The sequence below is a fragment of the Cuculus canorus genome, chromosome 2 (genome assembly GCF_017976375.1).
Source record: "Cuculus canorus isolate bCucCan1 chromosome 2, bCucCan1.pri, whole genome shotgun sequence".
Taxonomy (NCBI): domain Eukaryota; kingdom Metazoa; phylum Chordata; class Aves; order Cuculiformes; family Cuculidae; genus Cuculus; species Cuculus canorus.
In genome coordinates this window covers 125,489,834-125,510,657 of record NC_071402.1, presented here as the reverse complement: position 1 = coordinate 125,510,657, position 20,824 = coordinate 125,489,834, and the positions used below count along the sequence as shown (strand labels likewise).

The 20,824-nt window shown below is 38.5% G+C and overlaps 1 long non-coding RNA gene across 1 annotated transcript; it reads right to left on the bottom strand.

Annotated features, from left to right (window-relative positions):
- Nucleotides 1-1,810: 1,810 nt before the first annotated feature.
- Nucleotides 1,811-19,751, bottom strand: LOC128851518 (uncharacterized). The gene is made up of 4 exons (XR_008448886.1): nt 19,638-19,751; nt 12,752-12,824; nt 10,892-11,000; nt 1,811-6,841 (listed from the first exon to the last, which is right to left on the bottom strand). It is a non-coding gene; the product is annotated as an uncharacterized LOC128851518 (long non-coding RNA).
- Between the last annotated feature and the right edge of the window lie 1,073 nt (nt 19,752-20,824).

Sequence of the window (20,824 nt, the reverse complement as noted above, 5' to 3'; positions counted from 1 at the left end):
CAAATAGTTCCAATGAAGTATGGATGCAACCAGCTGAAGAAAAGTTGTGAGATTTCAGTGTGTATTAAATCCATTTGTTCCTCTGTGTATCTAGCCCTTTGTTCTTAGACATCTTAAAATAAAGCGCAAAAGGAATGAAGATTTTTTCCTCTCCCCATTTCTCCTCCTCAAGGTGTATAGAGATGCCTTGATGGGTCTTCTGCAGCTGAGCATAGTTTTAAGAAGGAAGTGGAGAGGGAAGCTCTCTTTCACTGGAGTTAATAATTAGGTCTTACATAAACTGCTCCTTACTGTCTGATAACCTTAATATCTAATTAATATTTTGGAGCGATGAAGAGTTTTAATAACTCTGAGCTGAGTGAATTGCATAAACGTCCTGTTGCATTTTGCACAAGTAAAAGCAAAACTTATACATTATTATTTGAAAGGTAGATTAAATAAAATCTAGGTAACCACTGACCTAAATTTAGTGTTCTTTCTAGTTCTTTTAGTCTTTTATTAGCTATGATACAATGCACTAGATAATATTTTAAACAAATTATACCATAGGTAATGAAACTAATGAAGAATGCTTTTCTCTGCATTTCTGTATGAAGATATCCTGTATACTTTTCCTATTGCAATGTCACTTAATGCACTGTGCCATAAGACACTCACTGTTATCTGACCGGCTGTGCTCTTCTCTCCCTCCATGCCTTTTACTCTGTTAGTGAGAAAGGGGTAGCATTTCTGTGGCCAATTTGGAGGGATTTTTGTGCTGTTTGGCCTGTCAGCACGCTTCTGCTGGTTGACCAGTCTGCAGTCAAAGAATAGATACCTGCTAAACCCCGGTGGCAGTCTTTTCCATAGCTGTGGCATTAGCCTGGCTCTCTGTCCTTGATCCAGCAGCTGCTTTTCATGAAGTTTTTAAGAAAGTAATGTCTGAAGACTGTATCTGCCAGGTATAGCAGTCAGATTTTAAGGATAAATCGATAGGTGGACATGTTTTCTAGGGGTAATGAAGCAAAAAAATGTTATTTTGGGGATTTGAAGGTAAATTTGACAATAATTAGCAGAGGGCTTGAGGCATAGCCAGCTTAAGTCTTCCTCTCTGCTGGTATCATGTGTTTCGTGAGCAGCAGGACAATCCCCTTTTTAAGGTTCCCTCATCTATACATTGTAGAAGGAGCAGTAATGATAGATTTGCAGGAAAAAAGGTTGCAAAAGAGTTGCAAAACATTTCTGTATAATGCTACATTTCCCTTCACAGGGGAAATGAAACAGTCACTTTGGTTTAAAGTGGAACTGAATCAAAATCAGGGTAAAATCTAAATAAAATTTATGCAATTAGCTATGGGGTACTGGCTCACAGCCTCTGAATTGCCAATCTTTTAACTGAAATAAAGACAAAGAACTTCCTAAATAAGTGGCATTTCTCGAAGAGACACACTGAGAACTTTCCACTAGACGTTAGTGAAGTCATAAGCTAAGAGTTAAAAGAGTTATAAGGAACTGTTATGTTATTTTTACTTTTAAAAAGTCGAAGTGCACTTTACAGGCATGTTTCCATCAGCCTGAAAAAAAATGAAAATATGACAAATTATAGTCTAAGTAACAAGTAAATGTTACATCATATGCATAGGCATTAACACTCCATCTTTCTTTTTATACGAGCTCGAATATATTTTTGTCTTAAATTGCTTAACTCATTGTTTTTCCTTAGAGCATTCCTAGCTTTTTTTTTTTTTTTTTCTGCTAATCTTACGTGATAGCCACAAACAGCAACAAAGCTGGAATGTGTAATATAATTTCAAATTAAATAGCTGTTCTTGTTATCTGAATTTAACATTGTTTCTGGGAAGCATAGGTGAAAATCTCAAGTTCACATAGAAAGGACTGGTCTAAGTGAGGCAAATGTATAGGCTTATTTCTTGCCATGCAAACCCTTTTTCTCTACAAGAACATCATCAATTACCTTCTTTAAAGTGATACTTAGTATGTAAAATATCATGCCAAATAAGAAGCATTTATTGTCCACTAGAAATTGCATTTGATTTGATTTTATTAAAGTGCTCAACTGATAAACTTCACCTCGATGGATTTGGTTTAAGCTGTGAATTATTATTTTGTAAAGTAGAGAACCTTGAAAAACTCCTGATGCAAATACACTTTATTTATAAAGTGTCTTCTGGGATATCACATGGTTTACAGTGAGACTACTCAATTAATAAAATAGCTTTTCTCAGCAAGTATTTCTACAATAATGTCCATAAACTACGGTGTGCTCGACTAAAAGTATTCCAAGACAATCATAGCAGTATGCTAAAGGGGGCAAGCAGACCCCAAGCCAATATTGTCTCACTTTTCTTTTCTTCTTAATTTAATAAAAAGCTCTGGATACAGAGACTGATGGGTTTTCAAATTCTGACTGACGGGTTTTCAATTGATCTTGGAACTTTATAGCTCCCAACACTTGGGTAACTAAGCACCTCTAAAACCAAAACAGAAGCTTTACAAGGTAGCGAGGACTTATTACCTACAGGCTGTAGAAGCAGCACCCAAGAGGAGAAGTGACTTTGCCAGGATGACAGGGGAAGTATGTGGCAGGATGTGGAAATCAATCAGATCACAGAAATCCCAAGCAAGTACATCCATTGCTGGGTCATACCGCCCCTCTGGCAAGCCACTGTGAAATCTTTTGGCTGTCAGTGGCTCACTGGAAGATCATTTGATTCCGGTCCTTTCTGTGAAAGGTGTTATATATAGACTTCTTATTAATTCTTTATTCCCAGACTGTGCATTTTGGGACTAACCTACATTCCCACCAGCTGGCACAGTGCATTCATTCTAGCTTGGCAGAACTGCCTCCGTCACTGGTTTTGCAACTTCTTTCTTTCCCAGGCATGAGCCTGATGCTAACATAACCGATGCCGTTAACAGCTAAAGAGATAAAAAAGTTAAAAGGAGACTGATATGTTACATGTAATTTAAGAAATCAAAGCATCCTGTTTAAGACTCTTTCCACAGGATTGTGTTTGCATTCAGTAATATCTATATGGATCTTTGCACAAAGGTAGCTCCTGGCCTCAATCATCATGTGAAGAACCACCTCAATCTCATCACACATTTATCCTTTCCATTCCGTGTGAGGCTGCTGACCTGAAAACCAGCTGTGAGTTCTGTAGTGTCTGCTGAGCAAATGTCTCCATGATGTGTAATGCATATAAATACACAAAGTATGAAACTGTTATGCTTTTATCTTACACTGCTAAGCTTTAAAGATTCAACATCCTAGACCTAATCACTGACAAATGAAACAAAACAAGGCTCGGGCATGGAAGACAGTCTCAGGGCTTCCCAGTCAGCTGCTGGTGAGCTTGATTTTGCTAATACACTCCTCTGTCTTACCCACTTTTGCTCAAAAGTTTATCAATGCAATTATTTCTAATGAAAGTATCAAATACAGTGCCAAACTCATGAGCCAGAGGGCTGTTTTTTCAAGTTTTTCATTACCTACTAAGTAAATTAATTAATGCAAATGAAACCCTAGTGTCATAAAACCACATCCTGCTCTAATTGAAGACAATGGCAAAACGGTCATTGACCTCCATGGGAACAGGTTCAGGGCCATAACTTTCATATATTGTACATTAAGCGACATAATCAGAAATACTATCTTCTCCCATTAAAATGATACATAGATATAGCATGACAAGTAGCAGCACAGGGACTCATCTGATGGCTGTAATTAGAGGTTTTTAATGACAGGTTAGGTATGTTTAATATGCAATTCCACATTGCTGTTACACCATCAGATTCTATTCAGGATCTTTACACATAGCTTAACTGAATTCAGAGGCAGATGAATGTTCCCAATATTTCAAATTCAGCAGTTTTGCTGATTTAGCACCTTCTGAAGAATGCACCATGTGGTGAGCAAACACTACAAGCAAAGATGTTTTCCACTGAGATTTGTCAGGGATTTAAAGCATTAACACTTTCCTGCTCTCCTTACAGACAGAGAAAGTGTTGCTTTCTGTTTAGAGACGGAAAGCTGTGCGATCATTCTATTAGATATCATTTCATATCTTTGACACGTTTAGGTGTGGAGCCAACTCCATGTATTAGTTAATAACCGATCCATTACTTGATTAACTGACTTATATGAAGAAAGCTTATCAACCATAGATTTGTCTGCTTGGAATTAAATCAAAACAAGATATTGGAAAGATAGTTTATTCAGTTTTAAATATCTTACAGAAAAATCATTGTGCCAGATTACAATGAAATATTCTGAAGAATAATACATGCCTTCAAAATAGCAGATACGATAAACGCTGAAAACCAATATCAAAATAACCCAAGGCACCACTAATTAAGCATGAGTCAGTGCTTCCAGTAAATTCATGGCAACTGCAAGTGACAGGAAAAGAATCGTCTATTTCAAAGCATTGCCAGCTTACTATAGAGACTTGATCCAAAGGGTCTGGTTGTCTCAGGTATATAAGATCGGCAGTTCCTCTCCATATATACAACCACATTCTCTTAGGATTCTTCTTTCTACTCTCTAGTTATCAGTAGCTTCTTCAGAAAGTGATCTCTGCCTGATATAGTAAGGTTTAGGAATTATTCTATGAGCTGATATGTTTAATTTCTTGAGATAGTGCTAGGAGTGTATTCTAGCCAGGAAGCCTGAAGCTAAATACTCCAGCATTCATAAGCCATGCCAGGGATTCTTGGAAACACCTGCACCTTGCAGTTGCGCAAATGCCTTTGAGATATGTCACAACACTGTTTATTTGCACCATACCAACAGCATGTCATCTGAATTAATTTTCACATTCTTGTCCTGATGGGGCATGGCTCCGAATGTAAAAATTGACACGTGTGAGTGCTCTGTGGTTAAAGAGATATGGATGCTTTCCCAAAATTACCAAATAGATCTTTCCTGGCCAACAATATGAGTAAACTGAAATACCTCTGTGAGTTACATGTTAACCCGAGTTCACAGATGTGTATATTGTTTCACAGAGATGCATCAAGAGATGCATCCCATAGTGGTGTGAACAGGTTGAGAGTCAGAGATAACAACAGTACTAGAGTAGTATCACAGTCTTAAATAAATGCAATACACCAATGCTTCTCAGCACAGTCCTGCACAACAACCTATACCTTGGGGTGAAAAACCCTGCAGGCAAGTCCTTCACTCCTTTTTCAGCAAAATCGGCTCACTTGGAGAGCAGAAATGAAGTGGGAGAGACCGTATTCACCTGTAGTCCTTTGAATCACTAACTTTCTGTTTAAAAGGTTCAGTAACATAAGAATAATAACGTAAGAATAATCAGAGAAGATTCAGACTATATCACCTATACATCAGGAAGGCTGTGGCAAGATTTGTTCATTTCATGTGTTATGGCTTCATGACCTACAGATATGAAGACTGTATTGCTCAGAAGATTACCCTTTTTCTCTCAATCTGTGTCCTCCATTTATATGTTTCTTTCAGTTGTGTGACACTAACAAAGTAAAATCTTCAGTAGATTGTTTATCTGAAAGCAGGACAGTAGGAGGAGAATCTGATCTGCACATTTTTGTCATGTTTCATGCCTTGTATTTGTCTGAAGGTGGTGGGGATGGCATACTGGTAGGCATAGTGCTTTTATCACACAGCTTTCTAGTTCTAGCTATCAGCTTTATATAACGGAGAATAAGTAATGGTGTCAAGCTGGGCATTCACTTCTGGATGTTCCTAAATCAAAAAGGACAGCTGAGGAGATAAGATTATTTGCTTTCACTGCAGGGAATATCCCTGTTATTGTGTATCGCTTGCAAAACCCTCTCTGAGGGACATGGGAAGTCCTGCCAGCCCAGTAGCCCCTCTCGACACAGGAGGCTACCAAGCAAGGGACTCCAGATCATGTGGATCTTGCGAGTGTGTGGGAGAGCAAGCAGGTAGATAACTTTGATCTATTATTTTACAGAATATATCACATTCTTTCTAAATTAGTATTTTCATGAGCACCAGATCTACTGAAACCAGATGGTTTATCTTGTGGTTGACTGGAAGCTCCGAGGAGGTTCGTTCACAAGATGGCACATACAAAAGATTCTGCTGTCTCCAGTGTGGATTCTCTTAGGTCTTACAACTTTTGAACTCACATTTCAGCCTTTTCTTTGTCCAGAATTTATGGAATCTCCTTTCCTGTTAATCTTTATATTCTCATAAACTTTTGAATAATTTAAATGTCTGTGAAAATTTGCTTGTTTCTAATGAGTTTGAAACCAAAAATGTTCAAAGACAGTATTATGTACATACCTAGACATGTGCAAACAAATCCAGAGCACCAGGGACACTGTATTCTTGGATGTCTCTGTTAAAATTACACATCGTGGATAGTAGCTGCCTGCAAGAATTGCTGTCCAGTTCCATGTTTGAAGCTGAATGTGTTATCTTTAATTATAATACAATTGCTACCTGTTTTTGTTACAGCTTCTGCCTGACCATGTTCTAATGTGCCCATGGCAAGGAAAATATTGTTTCCATTCCAGTTGCCATAATGAGAAAATGCATTTAATGTCTTGGCTTTAACACAGTATTTATCAGAAGATTATCCTTTGAAATTGTCAGTTTATGGCATGATAATTAGATCTGGTACTTGAAACCTGTCAAGTAAAAGCAAGCTTTCTTCAATAATCGTATTCCTTTTCACTTCACAGGTGGAGCCTAATAAAGTGAACTGCTGAAAATTATTGAGGCAATAGGAGGCTCGGCATTTCGGTAAGTGCAACAAAGACTGCATCCCAAGAAATTGCTCAGCAGTGTTTTCCATATACAAGCTTTCTTCATGAGTACATCTTCTCCCTTGCAAACCAGAAGGCAGAAGACTATTCAGTAATAAAGGATGGAGGAAAAGGACGTGGTAGCATAACTAATAATTAATAAAGAAATAGGTAGTATCTAAATATTAATAGGAAACCTTAAATATTGAGTTTGATCTAGTATATTTTCTTGAATGAGATACAGTCTGTCTTGGCCTAAACTGCCTAGCTGACCATCTTCTGGCTCGCAAGAGAAAAGCCTTTTCAATGGAAGCATACCTAAAGCAATAAGATAAACTCTGAAAGGTAACAGAAGTGTTATTCCACTTCCGGGAATGGGGAGGTGAAAAAGTTAATTGTTAATTATAAAATAAAGTCCATGGAGCAGCTATTTCCTTGCTTCTACTGAGGGCATCACACCTTGATGATGATGGAAGTTGAGAGAGTTAGTCTGAAAATTATAAAACTCTTTCCAAATATTAATTTGCTTAATATACTGTCCAATGAATTATATTCAGATGAAGCATAGTGAAAGAAAGCTTTCTTGTGGAGGTTAAGACTTTAATAAATTTGACTAATTCATTCCTTTATTCTAATTAATAGGACTAAGGAATAATACTGGCTTTTTTCTTTTTTCCTACTAGCTAATCAAGAAGTTATATCTACCAGTAATAAGACAACACAGTATGCATATAAATAGCAGTATCTAAGAAATATGATCATATCTGCAGCATTTACTCTATTCTGATGCTGGAGCCCAACTAGATGATCAGAAGGAAAAACAGAAACAAAGTGAACTAGCAGCTATGCAAAACTGCTTTTTGGAATGGCCTCTCACAGAGTTTGAGATAATATAATGAGATTTTAATTGCCTTCTTTGTTCTTTGTGACTGCTTCCCTGCAAAGGGGACTTAGAACAATGGCAGAGAGTCCCCCTTTACCTGGAGAATTCTGCACCTTATTTCCAACGAAGTGTTGAATGGCAACTAGGAAACACTTTGTTTCATACAAGTTAATTAAAGAATTGCTGAGGTTTTAACTAGTTTTTTTAAAGTTATTAAGTTTCTTCTCTTCATCCTGCAAGCACTGCTCACATATTCCCATCATGCACTTCTCAAACCTGGGAGATCTATATTTTTTTAATGTATAGGTTCTACCTTTTGGCCTTATGATCTTTCCAAGTAAAACAAATCCTAATGACATTTTGCATTGCTAAAATTAGTTCCTGATTTAAAGTGCTCGAAATAATAACTTAGACAGTTAGTGGTGCATTTTAGCTTTTTAGCTTTTGAGAGGGAACACTCACGTCAAAGTAGCTGGGAAGCTGCAGTCTGCTGGGCAAGACTGATCACTGAGTTCATGGCACAGACTTTACTCAGTCACAGGACACGTGGAAATATTCCATCAAAGTATGTTATTATTTTTGTAAAATCTGTTTCATTTTGCTTGTGAAATGCAACAAATACTGTAGTAGGTTTTTTGAAAAAAAAATGGAACTATTTAGGGTGATTTTTATCTTTCTTGGGCAAAGGAAATCCCAAACCATTATGTCTTAAGACACTGTCCTTATGCAGTTTTAAGGGCAATAAATCATCATCAATGATAGTTTCAAAATTCTATGTATACAAGCTAATACTTTCTGTAAGTGTGATTCATTGCCTACATGCAAATAATGTTTCTGTGTTATTTTCCCCTGCCTGTTCTGTGGCTTATGATTAATACAAAAAAAAAAAAAAAAAAAAAAAAAAAAAAAAAAAACAGAAAGTAAAACTTTAAAGCACTTTTTAAAATGTGAAATTTTAATTTTGTGGTCACGCCTTTTTGAATCACTAAGACCAGAGTCCCCTGTATAGAAGAGCGTTGTCTGGATCTGTACAGTATGTTCTGTATTGCTGAAACCCCAGCATGCCATATTATAGCTTAAGTAGAGTTAAAAGAACCTGTGTTTCAAAATCTTGCCCAAATCTGGTTTTTATTTAGCACAACTTATACTTGTAGATGCAAAACCATTATTTTGAAGCAAAACTTACAGCATTTGTTCCTGTGGCAATTGTTCTTCACTCATTTGATCTTCTTTAAATAAATGCCATACAACTCTTGTCTAACAGAGGACTGTTCATCTCATATTGAACCACCTCAAATAACCAGATACAGTTTTCATTGTCTTTAGCAGTTATTTTGTACTTCAGAGGAAGAACCGATTCATAGAATCAACCAGCTGACTTTGTGCAATGGTCATCTGATATCTGGGATTTTACTAACACATCTTACTCTAAATTTTATGGCTTTGGTTATAATGCACATTCAGTAGGATGAAACTATAATACATTAAGTATAGTTTCTTTTTATTCATTTTTCTGAAATAAAAATATTAGAACTCCAGAAACTGGCAACATGGCATGTAGTAGTCTAAGTTCTGTGCAATTTCTATGGCATTTTTAAAAGGATTTGGGCATTGATACACTCCATATCATAAGCTTAAATGATTGACAGAGGGAAGGCCCACTTTAAAAATGGACGCGGATAACTTCAATGACATTGACTTATAACAAAACTTAGGGTCTTAAGTGCGCAAAATACATCTAAAAAAGTCAAAAACCATGCAACACTGAAGGCTACCTTTAAAAACCTAGGTCCAAATTTGAATGAGTGCCTAAGTAAACATTCAGAACTTGCTTCATAAACCAAACTGTGGGAAATCTGTCCTTAAAAACACCCGGGTTTTTGCCTACTAATATGCCCAAAGGTGTGCCTGGAGTCATTAGGGAACAAAGACCTGTCTGAGAAACATTATGAAGATTAATAACTGTGCATACAAGATTGGAAAGGAGCAAGCAGAGGGCATATTGCTTATTGCCTGTATCTATCAGAAACTGGGATGAAAAATAAATCAAACCCAGAAAGGTTTTCAAAGATGTTTTAGAAAAAATTAAGAGTTGTAGCAGCAGCGGGGGGAGTCCTGGTATAGGTGCAAACAATCTTTCTTCCCACCTCCTGGAACATTTGAAAGAAGTGAGACCTACTTTGAAAGCTGGAGGCTGACAGTAAAGTACAGATGCAATATTTTCATATTCATTTAAGCAACAGAAGAAATTTTTGCAGGAATCATAGGCACTGAGAAGTCTACATTTTGCAAGTTTGGGCATATAAGATGATGAGGTGTATTATAATATGTTATCTGCTTCTTGGCCATTTTGCTTTTTAAACTCATCAACCCACTTAGGGAATATTTGACATACCTATGCATAAATGGAAAACCTAGTGGGAGACTCGGAGCTTCCTTGCATCTTTATTCTATTGCACTTATAAGACACCAAGCACTAAAGAAATTGAACAATCTTTTGTTCTTACACCTAGAAGACAAAAAATTAAGCACAAAAGCATGCAATGCAGAGTGAGAAAGTGAAGTAGTTTGGGAACTCTTATGGAGAAACGTTGAATTTCATGTTCCAACATTATGCCCTTTCAGGTGGTTCATCTCTAGCTTGGAAAGCTGAGCCCTGTGGGATGTGCAGCAGATCTTTTGGACCAGAGAGAAAAAGTGAGACATGTATGGATGTAATGTCAGAATCATGGATTGCAGTTACTTGGCTTGAGCTCTGAAATTGTTCAGGTCGGATGTAACAAGGCAAAGGGAAATTGATTCAATCAGTTCTAAAGCGGTTTTCCAGAGTTTCTGCAACAAGCACTTGAACGCTCTTATCCCTTTTGTTAGAAACAATGGACAGAAGTATCTACATTTCGTAGGGTTCTTATTCTTCAGACCAAAGTCATCTAGAAGAGCAAATTCAGAGTGATTTTGGTTGTAACTGTCTGCAAGGGATTACGGTGAGTGCATGCAAAAGACAACAAAAAAATAATTTTGAGTGTGTAGTTCATTTCACCGAGAAGTATAATTTCACCTAAGAAGCACCACGTTGCTGCCTACTACAAGAATTAATCAGATTGGTGCGTATCAACTGGATTGAACTCTGGCAGAAAACAGTCAAGGAAGCAGCCATCAACTGGACTGGTAGACAGCTTTTTTGTCCAGTATTTGTCCACGGGGATAAATTCACCTTAGCTTGTAGAGGGAAATGCGTATAGTGCATACCTGAACTGGGGATGATTGCTGTGCTTGAAGTGTCTATCATTGGCTTTGCTTGAGGAATATGCCAAAGATGTTCTCATCAAGAGCTGTACAGAACTGCCATCAGAAGAAGCTGCAGGGGAGACAAGCTGAATCAAACCACAGCCTCTGCCACAGGCTTAATGCTCTCATGACATGACAGCTAGTTGGATGGGTCTGGTTTGCAGCCAAGGGTGTAATTCTTGTGAAAGATTAAAAGAAGTTTCAATAGGATCAAGGCAAATTAGATTTCACAACAGATTAGAAATTTCCAGAAGAAAGTTCTTCCTTACTTTTTATTGTTTTCCCGTTGACTTTTTCTTTATTTCTGTCATTATAATGTCAGAGTCCAGAAGCTAGGTAAAGAAATTTGATACAAAACACCTCTGCTCTATAGGGTCATCATGGTGTTTGCGCTCACCAAGTCCAGTATATGTGGCTTTTTCTCCCCACACATTTCTAGACCCTCTAGGTTTTTTAGTTTCTGATATGCCCTTCAACAATGTCATCTTCCTTTTAGGATACCATTTGTCATTCTCTCCCTGTTTTGTCCAAATAAGTGGAAAGATCCACACCATTTGCTGAACTTTATTTCAGCTCTCCAAAAGACCACTAATTGTAACACTGACTTACAGGAAGCAGTCTTAATGCTGAGTAATGGTATTTGTGACCTTGATAACATTTCCGAATGTCAGCTGCAATCATTTCGTTCATAATCAGTTCTGATTACAACATTTCTTTTCATCATTTTCATTTTAGAACCTCTGTGTGTTAATAAAATGCACTGAATGTTAAAAACATGCAACTTTTTCTGCAGCTCTCTTGAGATGACTCTGTGGTGCTCTTGGACATGAAAAGACTGCTCCGTTCATGGATAGCATAGAGTATGTCATGAACAGAATATTTGTGACACCTTTCAATGGAGTTAGTGATTGATAAATTGTGGTATTATACAAGAAGCACAGGTGCTGTATAACACAAGAGTCTTAGAGTTAGAAAGCATTCTAAAGGAGAAAAGCCTTCAAAATATATACCTTTTACTGTCATCATCTGTAGAATACTGGACATTCACAATGCGCAAATGTCCAGGTTATAAACTTGCAAGCTGCATTAAAGTGGCAGTTAAATTTACTAGACTGAAAGCTACGCTTGTAAAATATTTATGAATACATGTGGTTGTCACTGCAAAGAAACTGCACTGTCAGCTCAACCTCTCTCCCTGATTGTTTCCTATCCCTGTCTTCCCCCACAGGATTGTATTCTGTGAAATTCAGAGCATGAGCCTTACCTTACTTTAAAAATACCTATATGAGAGGTATTACACTACAAAAGAAAAAAAAGAAGAGCTGCTTCCATTATACTTTGGTGCAATCATGTTCACTTTTTTATCCACTCGGAAAGGTTTCAATCTGGTGTTTGTTAATGGGACATTAATTTATTTTTTTTCACATCTGTGGTTTTTCAAATTAGAAGATGAACAGTGAAGAATTATTTGAATTATTTTCCACAAAATTTGAACTGTCCATTAAGACATCAAGTGCTTTCTTTTAGCAAGTGCCCTGCATAGCTGCCTGACTGGGCACTATGGGAGAAGAAGGCTGAAAATGAGGCTGGAAAGATTAAAAAATATGCTATGTGCTTTAAATACATATTGTAACTTCCCTTTCTCTGGGTGTCAAAGAGGTCACAGCCTTCATATTTAACCAATGACTAATTTTCCATATGCTTTGCATATAAACACTCCCATTACTGTGGGATGTCCCTCTGTACATTTTGGAGAACTCGGTTTCTAAATAGACTATACAAGAAAGGAAGCATGAGAAAGAAGTCTTCCAGTTTCCTTACCTGACAGCAAGTTGACATCAGTGTGATTTTCCCTCAGGAAGTATTCACGTCTGCGTCCTTTCTTGATGCAATACTGAAAAAATAAAATAAAATAAAATAAAATAAAATAAAATAAAATAAAATAAAATAAAATAAAATAAAATAAAATAAAATAAAATAAAATAAAATAAAATCTCCAAGATACTAAAATGTTACTATCAGTCTTTGAGTTGCTCAGTTGTGATAGCATACATACAAGACATAAGAGCTTATTTATTTAGTAGTTACACATCTTCAAACACTTTAGCCAAAAGTACCAGTGAATTTGCAAGCACTCTTGCTGAAGCCTACGGGCCAAGAGAGGGAGGGAGGGTTGCCAGATGAGCTTAGAGTAGCAGCTGCAGTGCCTCTTGCTTATATCTCCACCATTTCAACAACTCCAAAGTCAGGGTTGCCACTGCCAAGAGCAGTCCACCCTTACCAACGCATGTCCCACTAAACAGTACCCACGCCACCACGCCAATCAGACTCCTCAGGCTCCACACCCTTGTACTACTTTTCTTCTTCAAAACCTCGACCTCATGCAGAGGATTTACCAGGCATGATGTGCTTTGAGCCCAACAACAGCATACTGTAGAGAAATAGCCTCTGTCACAGATAGCACATATCAGCTTTTCTCTGCAGAAACTGTCTCACAACCGTAAATGCTGTCTTAGCCTGTCTATGTTCAGAAGAAAGAGGTGAGGTGCTCCAGTGCACCAGTGCATCTGCGTTGCCCCCATCCTTATCTTCTTCTTTCCAAAACCTGCAATGTCAGCGTACCACAAAGAAGTAAGAGGGTGCAAGAAAAGATGACCTATGGCAGATTGTCCCCTGCTTGGACCAGACATCTTGGACCAGACGTTGTCTAGCCTGACCTGTGAACACAAGTTGATTGGGAGTAGTTATCATGGATAGCCTTCTATGATGAGTTGACTGGCTTAATAAATGAGGGAATAGCAAAGAATGTGGTCTATCTTGACTTTAAGAAGGCTTTTAGCACTGTCTCCTGTAACATCCTCACTGACAAACTGGTGAAGTACAGCCTAGATCAGTGGATAGCAAGGTGGACTGGTAGAACTGCTGGGCACAAAGGGATCCAGCAGAAGCAAAAGTGCAAAGTCTTGCACTTCAACAAGAGGAGGAATAATCCCAATAACACAAGTACAGACTGGAGGCCAACCATCCAGAAAGCAGCTTTGCATAAGAAGTCCTCAGGATCCTTGTGGACACCAAGCCAAGCATGAGTCAGTAACGTGCCCTGGTAGCAAAGAAAGCCAGCAGCACTGTGGATTGCATTAGGAAGATGATAACCAGGTCAAGGCAGGTGACTATTCCCATCTACTGAGAACTGGTGAGACCACATCGGCAGTGCTGTGTCCAGTGCTGGGCTCGTCTGTACAGAAGCGACAAGGGCATCCTGGAGCAAATCCAGCAAAGGGCCGTGAAGATTATTGAAGGACTGGGGTCTCTGACATAAAACGAGAGAATGAAAGCTGTGAGCCGGGACTATTTAGCTTAAAGAAGGCTCAGGGTGAACAAATAGTAGAACAAGTTGACCAGAGAGGTCACAGAGTTTCCATCGTTGGAGATAATCAAAACTCTACTGGGCAATGTATTGAGGAAGCTGCCCCAGCTCACCCAGTTCTGAGCAGGAGTTTTGGATTAGATGATCTCCAGAGGTTCCTCCCAACCTCAACCATTCTATGACTCTATGAAGGCCATAGTTTGACCACGGTCCTTATGGACTCTTGGATAAGACTCCAAAGTATGGCTAGCATAGCCAGAGTTTGTGTAGTTATAAATTACACCAGGGAAATGTCTGTAGAACTCTGGACCTGGGAAAAAGCTTCTCTGGAAGCATGCTTTGTTTTCAGCTCTTCTTAGTGCTTCTAGTACTGTGGATCTCTACAGTTCTTTTTGGCTTGTCTCCCTCTTTACAGCAATGCTGGGATGACTGCTGAGCCCCTCATCCACACCAGCCTATCTGAAAAGGAGAGAATTGTTTGCGGACTAGTCTCCATGGAGTCTCATTCACCACAGACCTGGCTGCGAAGTTAGCATCACCGAACACTGCAAACCATCTGGCACACTTCTGAGTCGGTGAAATACTGACTGAAGTGTGGATAAAGAGCTCTGACACGCCACGCTCTGACATCACTTGAAGCAATAGCCAATACAATACTGGCACAAGCATGTGCTCTGGTGCTCAGCCCTCTGCTGCACAGAGACTGCATATAATGAAATCCTTGTTATATAGTGCAGCTAATGGATAGGAGCTGATATATAGTCAACAACTGACATTTCCAGGGGTGAATATTACCAAAATCACTATTCATATTTAGACACGTGGTATAGTTTTTCCCTCCACAGGAAGAAAAAAAAAAAAGAAAAATAAAGTGACTGCAGATATCTGTGACACTTGAAAAATCAAACTATTTCCAAGTAATAAAGGCAATGCTCAGAAATTATCATGAACAGTAGCCAGACCTACTACAGTATTTCCTTTAAAGAGACATCTGGGGTGAATTAGGGTTCTGCTCAGACTGTGCCACTGCTGCAGATGTGGAGGTGTAAACGTGTTTTGCAGGGACTGTAGATATGTGATCATGTATAATGCTTTTATTAGGAGTTCAAGCACTATATTTCCAGTAATATGAAGAATGACAGAGAAGAAAAAAAATGCCTTCCGAGTTTGAATTACAACCACATCTAATGAACTCAGAGGTGTTTTCACTCTACTTTAGTATTACTTTTCAACTCCTGCAGCGTAAATGAACCTACTGATCATAACAGTAAATATGGACTCAAAGAATATCCCAAGAGGTGTCATTAGTCACATATTACATCCTTTTCTAATTTGTACACTTACAATGTTGCAAGATTTCACAGGACTGATGAAACCTCCAGAATTTCATGTTTCCCTCAGCAGTGTACAATAACCCTTATTCTGAATGACATGTATTATTTCCTTGTTGAACATGTAACGTAGAGGGCTTAGCAAAAGATTTATTGTAAGGAAAACTAGATGTTTTATTTCTAAGCTAATTGAAAGCTTATTGCTCTGAGTTTTAAAATGCTGCAGTAATATATTACACCTCAACACAACTGTACACATGAAATCTGCAGCAAGAAAGCTTATTAGACCACAAATCAGAATACAGCTGTTGATAGAAGAGTTATATACCTTAACTTACAATATGTTACAATAAAGTTTTACTGTATGAGTCATAGTGGGAAATAAAATAAGAATATGATGAGGTAGTTAAACAATACTTCTATTTTTACTGACTAAAGTAGCGGCAACTGCCAGAACTCAAATCATCTTTGTTACATATGGATGATAAAAGGGCCATAGTGAAATCTCCCTATCAGTTACATAGAAAATAGTGATAAAACTGCTAATCCCAGTCAGGATTAAATGCAGAACAGAACAGCTTCCATGCTCACCCTGGAATGGAAAGTCTGCTCTAAGCCATATTCATTGCTTGACCAAGTATTTGGACACAGTGCAGGCAAAGCACAGAGCAGTGAAGGAGTGTGAAATCCTCTCTTCCTTCAGTCCATGCCCACCAGGCAGGACTGCCAGGCAGCTCAGCCCCGCGCTGTTGTCTTGGCTTTCCTGCAGGAAATGCATGTGGATCAGGGGCCTCTATGCTTTGCCTCCGCTCCCCTCATCTAACTTTCTGCATCTGAATACCTGCAGAAATAGGTGCTGACACCCTCCTGCATACAGTAGTGCCATTTTGTGATATGTCTGAGACGTGACAGTGCTGCTTGCTCTGAGGCAAAGAGGTGTAGCTGACTGCCTGTTATGACTTTCCGCCTGTTCATCACTCCTGCTTTGTACCTGAGCTTTGTCTCAGTGGAAAGCAAGGAAAACAAACAAACAAGCAAAAACAAACAAACGAAAAAAAACAAATAAAATTATTCCAGAAATCTGCAAAATGCACGGGCCTGATATCTAATATTGTGATGAATATAGAACCATAACAAATTTAAGAACACTAAGGTAAGTGAATCACTCTGTAGAATTTATTATATAAATATAACACTTGGTTTTCGATCCTGCCTGACAGCACTGGGCCTATCTTAAGTTGTAGTAATTAAACGTTTATTCCACATCATTAATGTTTTCGTTCAATGGGAGTCGTAAGATAAAAATGACACAGAGCTTTTCCAAATAATATTTAAGCAGACATTTTAAAGAAGATAAACCACGCTGTTAGCTTTAAGAATGCAGTCTCTACAGGACAATTTCTTTTCTTTTGCCAAAACCATGAGTCTAAGGATTAAAATCACACTAAATATCTAAATATCCACCTTTAGATGCTTGGTGAGCCTAGGGGAACTATCCATCTCTCCATGTTCTTTATCCACTGAGTCCTACAAGATGGCTCAAGTGCTCAGCCTGTCAACAATTTGTCAGTCTTCTACTTCTCTTGACAGTGCCGTAAGATTTCCATTAAAAATAAAAACCTTGAGTGTTCATTGTACATTTGAAATACACAGTGAAGGAGAAGCCAGAGGGTTTTGAATTGCCCCTATAACTTCCATCTGTCTAGCGCCATCCTGCTCTCCCTTCCTGTGTTTTCACTACAGGCATTACAAGACCCTGCCTTTACTTGGCCAAATCTGCATAGTGTTAGCTACCGCTATTTCCTCTTCTGTTTAAAGTTTCTTTTGTTGTGTGTGCTCTTTCATTGGCTTTTTCCCTCAGCCCAAGTAATATAAAGTTGTTTTCTCCTGTGCAAGGAGGACAGCCTTTATGTGTTCCACTTGATGCACTAATTTTCTGAACTAACCTCCATCTATTGTTTTAAACAATTGATCCATGGGCTAAAATGGGAAAACAGAATAATCCCTCATTTAAATGATCAATGGAAAGGAATGACTATGAGAAAATGTTGATCACTGCTGCAGCTCTAATCATCCAAAGTGTTAGTGCAATTTGGAGATGGGAGAAGGGGAAGAGATTTACAACATTGGGAGCTCCCAGGGAAGAAGGTCTGTAAGGAATGGCTCCCATATGGAACTGGTATGCTTTGTACACCCTGGCTTAGCAATTAAATTTACAAGGTGTTGCTAAGTAGCAGTACCCCTGTAAACTCAGCAAACGCTGGAAATGCTGTTACAAAACTAGGGACTTCTTTTATTGCTTCTCACATTTCAATAGGGAGAGAGTCATTAGCAGAAGGCTGTTTTTTGTACAGACTTCCCATTTGGAGAGTTGGGGGGTATTCTGGTAAAAGATCTGTGAGCGAGTGCAACGTGGCCGTTCAGCCAAGTTTTTCGGCAGCGAGTATAAAAGGTGGAACAAAACAAGTATTTGGATCTAAACTAGAAAATATGTGTGTAAAGTGACTGGGCAGTCATTTACAGACACACATATATATTTGTATATGTATGTACATTTCCCCTTGGAACAGAAACTGCCTTTTAAATTCTTCTCAGTCAATTTTCACTGACAAACTTGCTTGATGGGCATCAGGGACCTGAAGCAAGCTTCAAGGGAAAAAGTAGCCATCACTCATGCTTCATTGGATTTCTATGACAGAATGATCAAATCCTGTAGAACCTGGCATAAGCACATCATTATCAAACCCTGCTTTAGCATTTCTTAACTGATCACGGAGGCTGAAGTCCTTGGTGACTCCTGTTTTCTGGCACTGTTTGTAGTTATTTGACCTTTTCTCAGTGGATAATCCACACAAAAAGCCCTAATTACTTCCACAGCTTTGAGCGGTCCGGCACTGTGAATAATCAATGATACTGATTTAGGTATTGCACAATCAGATGCTTATGGTGTTTAAAGAACATTTTTCCATTGACCTGCCACAGCCGTAGGACAATACCAAGCGCTGAAGTTGCTGTTTTAATCACAAACAGGCCAAGTGACCTTGGGGGTCCAAAGCTGATTGCTAGGGCCTTGATTTAAACAGATACAACACACTTTTAATGATTTCTTTAATTTTATTTTCTTAAAACAGCACTTAGTCACGACCCATCTAGCAAGATGCTGGTGTACTAACAGAATATCAGAGCAAGATTTGTCTATAACATATAGCAGAGTATTTTATCCTTTCATAATATCACCTTAATTTTTATTTTGGCTTTTATAAAGTACAATGCCAAGGGGTATTTTTTTCAACACCTTATTTTACATTTGTCCTTAAAAAAATATCTCAGGTTGGCACTTGAATATGTTCTTGCTTCAAAAGTATTCAAGGATGAAACCAGAACAGGAGAAAAAGAAAATAGAAATTGACTAGATATTGTTATAGATTGAAAATGTCTGTGAGAGAAAAAGTGTGAGGATTCTTAGTAATTAAACACTCTCTGATCCGCTGGCTTCTTCTCCCCTGTTCACATAACGTGAAAATGCAGTTCATTATCTTGGATTATTAGGTTTAAGTCTACCACCTGCTCTGTAATTTCAGCTTTAAATCTAGAAAGAGGGAGCAGTCCTGGTTTTCCCCTAGTTTTGTTTAGAATTAAGGCTTCACAGAGATTTTTTTGTAAGGAACCATTTGCTCAGGCAATACCTGGTCGTTTGGGGATCACTTTAAATCACACAAATCTTCCACCAATTAGACAGAAAATAAGAAGTGTTTGGTGAAGATAGGCATAAAAAGAGAAAAAAAAAAAAGAATCCTCTTCCCAGCAGAAATTTCAATCAGCCAAGAGAATATTTCCCTTGCACACATTCTTTTTTAAGCCAAACCTCTTTGTCCCATTGGCAGGAGGATACTTCAGCAAAAGACTTAAAGGTTACTTACTTGAGAATTTTACAATAATCAACATTTCCTCCAAGAAATTCCAAGCAATTAGAAGAAAACACAAAACAGAGGGAGCACAGAGTCTGTACCTGCACAATTTGTGAGATGTCTGTGGCTAGTTCTACCACCTTTCCTTTCCGAAAGCAGGGACAAAGCCTTTTCTCCCAGATGGAGGATTGCTTCTAGCATGGCAGCCTCTGAAGCAAGAACAACAGGAAGAAACAGTTTTATTGTGGAGTTTTTTTGTTCTTCCAAACTTCCTGCCAGGCCTTGAGGGGGAAGATAAACAGAAGCGTATTACAGGAGGTACAATAAAGTTTATCAAACAAGAACCTATGTTTGTCTCTTCCATAGGAAAGCCTGTGCTCTAATCAATTTCCTCTTCTTTGAGGATGCTACTACATTTCTGTCCTTCCTCAAATAAAATCTCTTCTTGAGACACCTGCTGATGTTTGCATCCATCATGATCAAGCCTAAGCAGTGACGTCTGAGGGAGTGGCTGAGGAAGTGCTGCTTGTAGAAGGTTTATCTTGTGGAGGCATCATGTGGGCACAGCTAGCCCAGAGACTCTTTTGGTAGATGCTGGACAAGCAGCATAAATGACATTGACTACACTGAAGAGCTGGAGTTCTCCACATGTGTGGCTCTGCTGTAGATGGCTGAGGAGGAGGAACTGAAGGAGAGACTTCACATTTTATCAGACAGCTTTTTCCTCACTCAACAATGGAAGAGGAAAGAAAATGCTTACCACAGAGGTCAAGAAACATAATGCTGAAGTTAGTATGGCTAATGAAGTGAAAACAGGCACTGCAGTAAGCTCATAAAGAGGGTGGAGCGAAGTTGTTGGGACAGCCACCCTCTATCCTGCTACATCCACATCCTGCCGTGGTATATCATCATGTCCTTAAATATACAAAGTGCTATTACATGTGCTTGTGTGCAGGGGCTATACAATCCTGACAGGCGTTGCAGGATGGCAGGAGCAGAATGGCACAATTTATAGTCAGAAAAATCCTAGAAAGGAGGCATAGAAAGTGCTCTGAATAACTCAGCACTCAAGATTTATACTGCTCCTAGTGATTTCAGCTTGCACGCCTAAGCTCTCAAGACAAACAAACTTTCCAGTGATCATTGCCAGATTAATTTGGTAATATTTTCAGAACAAGCTGTTTTTCAACACTGTCCCCAATGAGCTGGACACAAACATGCTAAGCATGCACGACTTTGTTTCTTAAATATTTTCTACATGAAGAATATTTAGGCTCAATGAATGTTT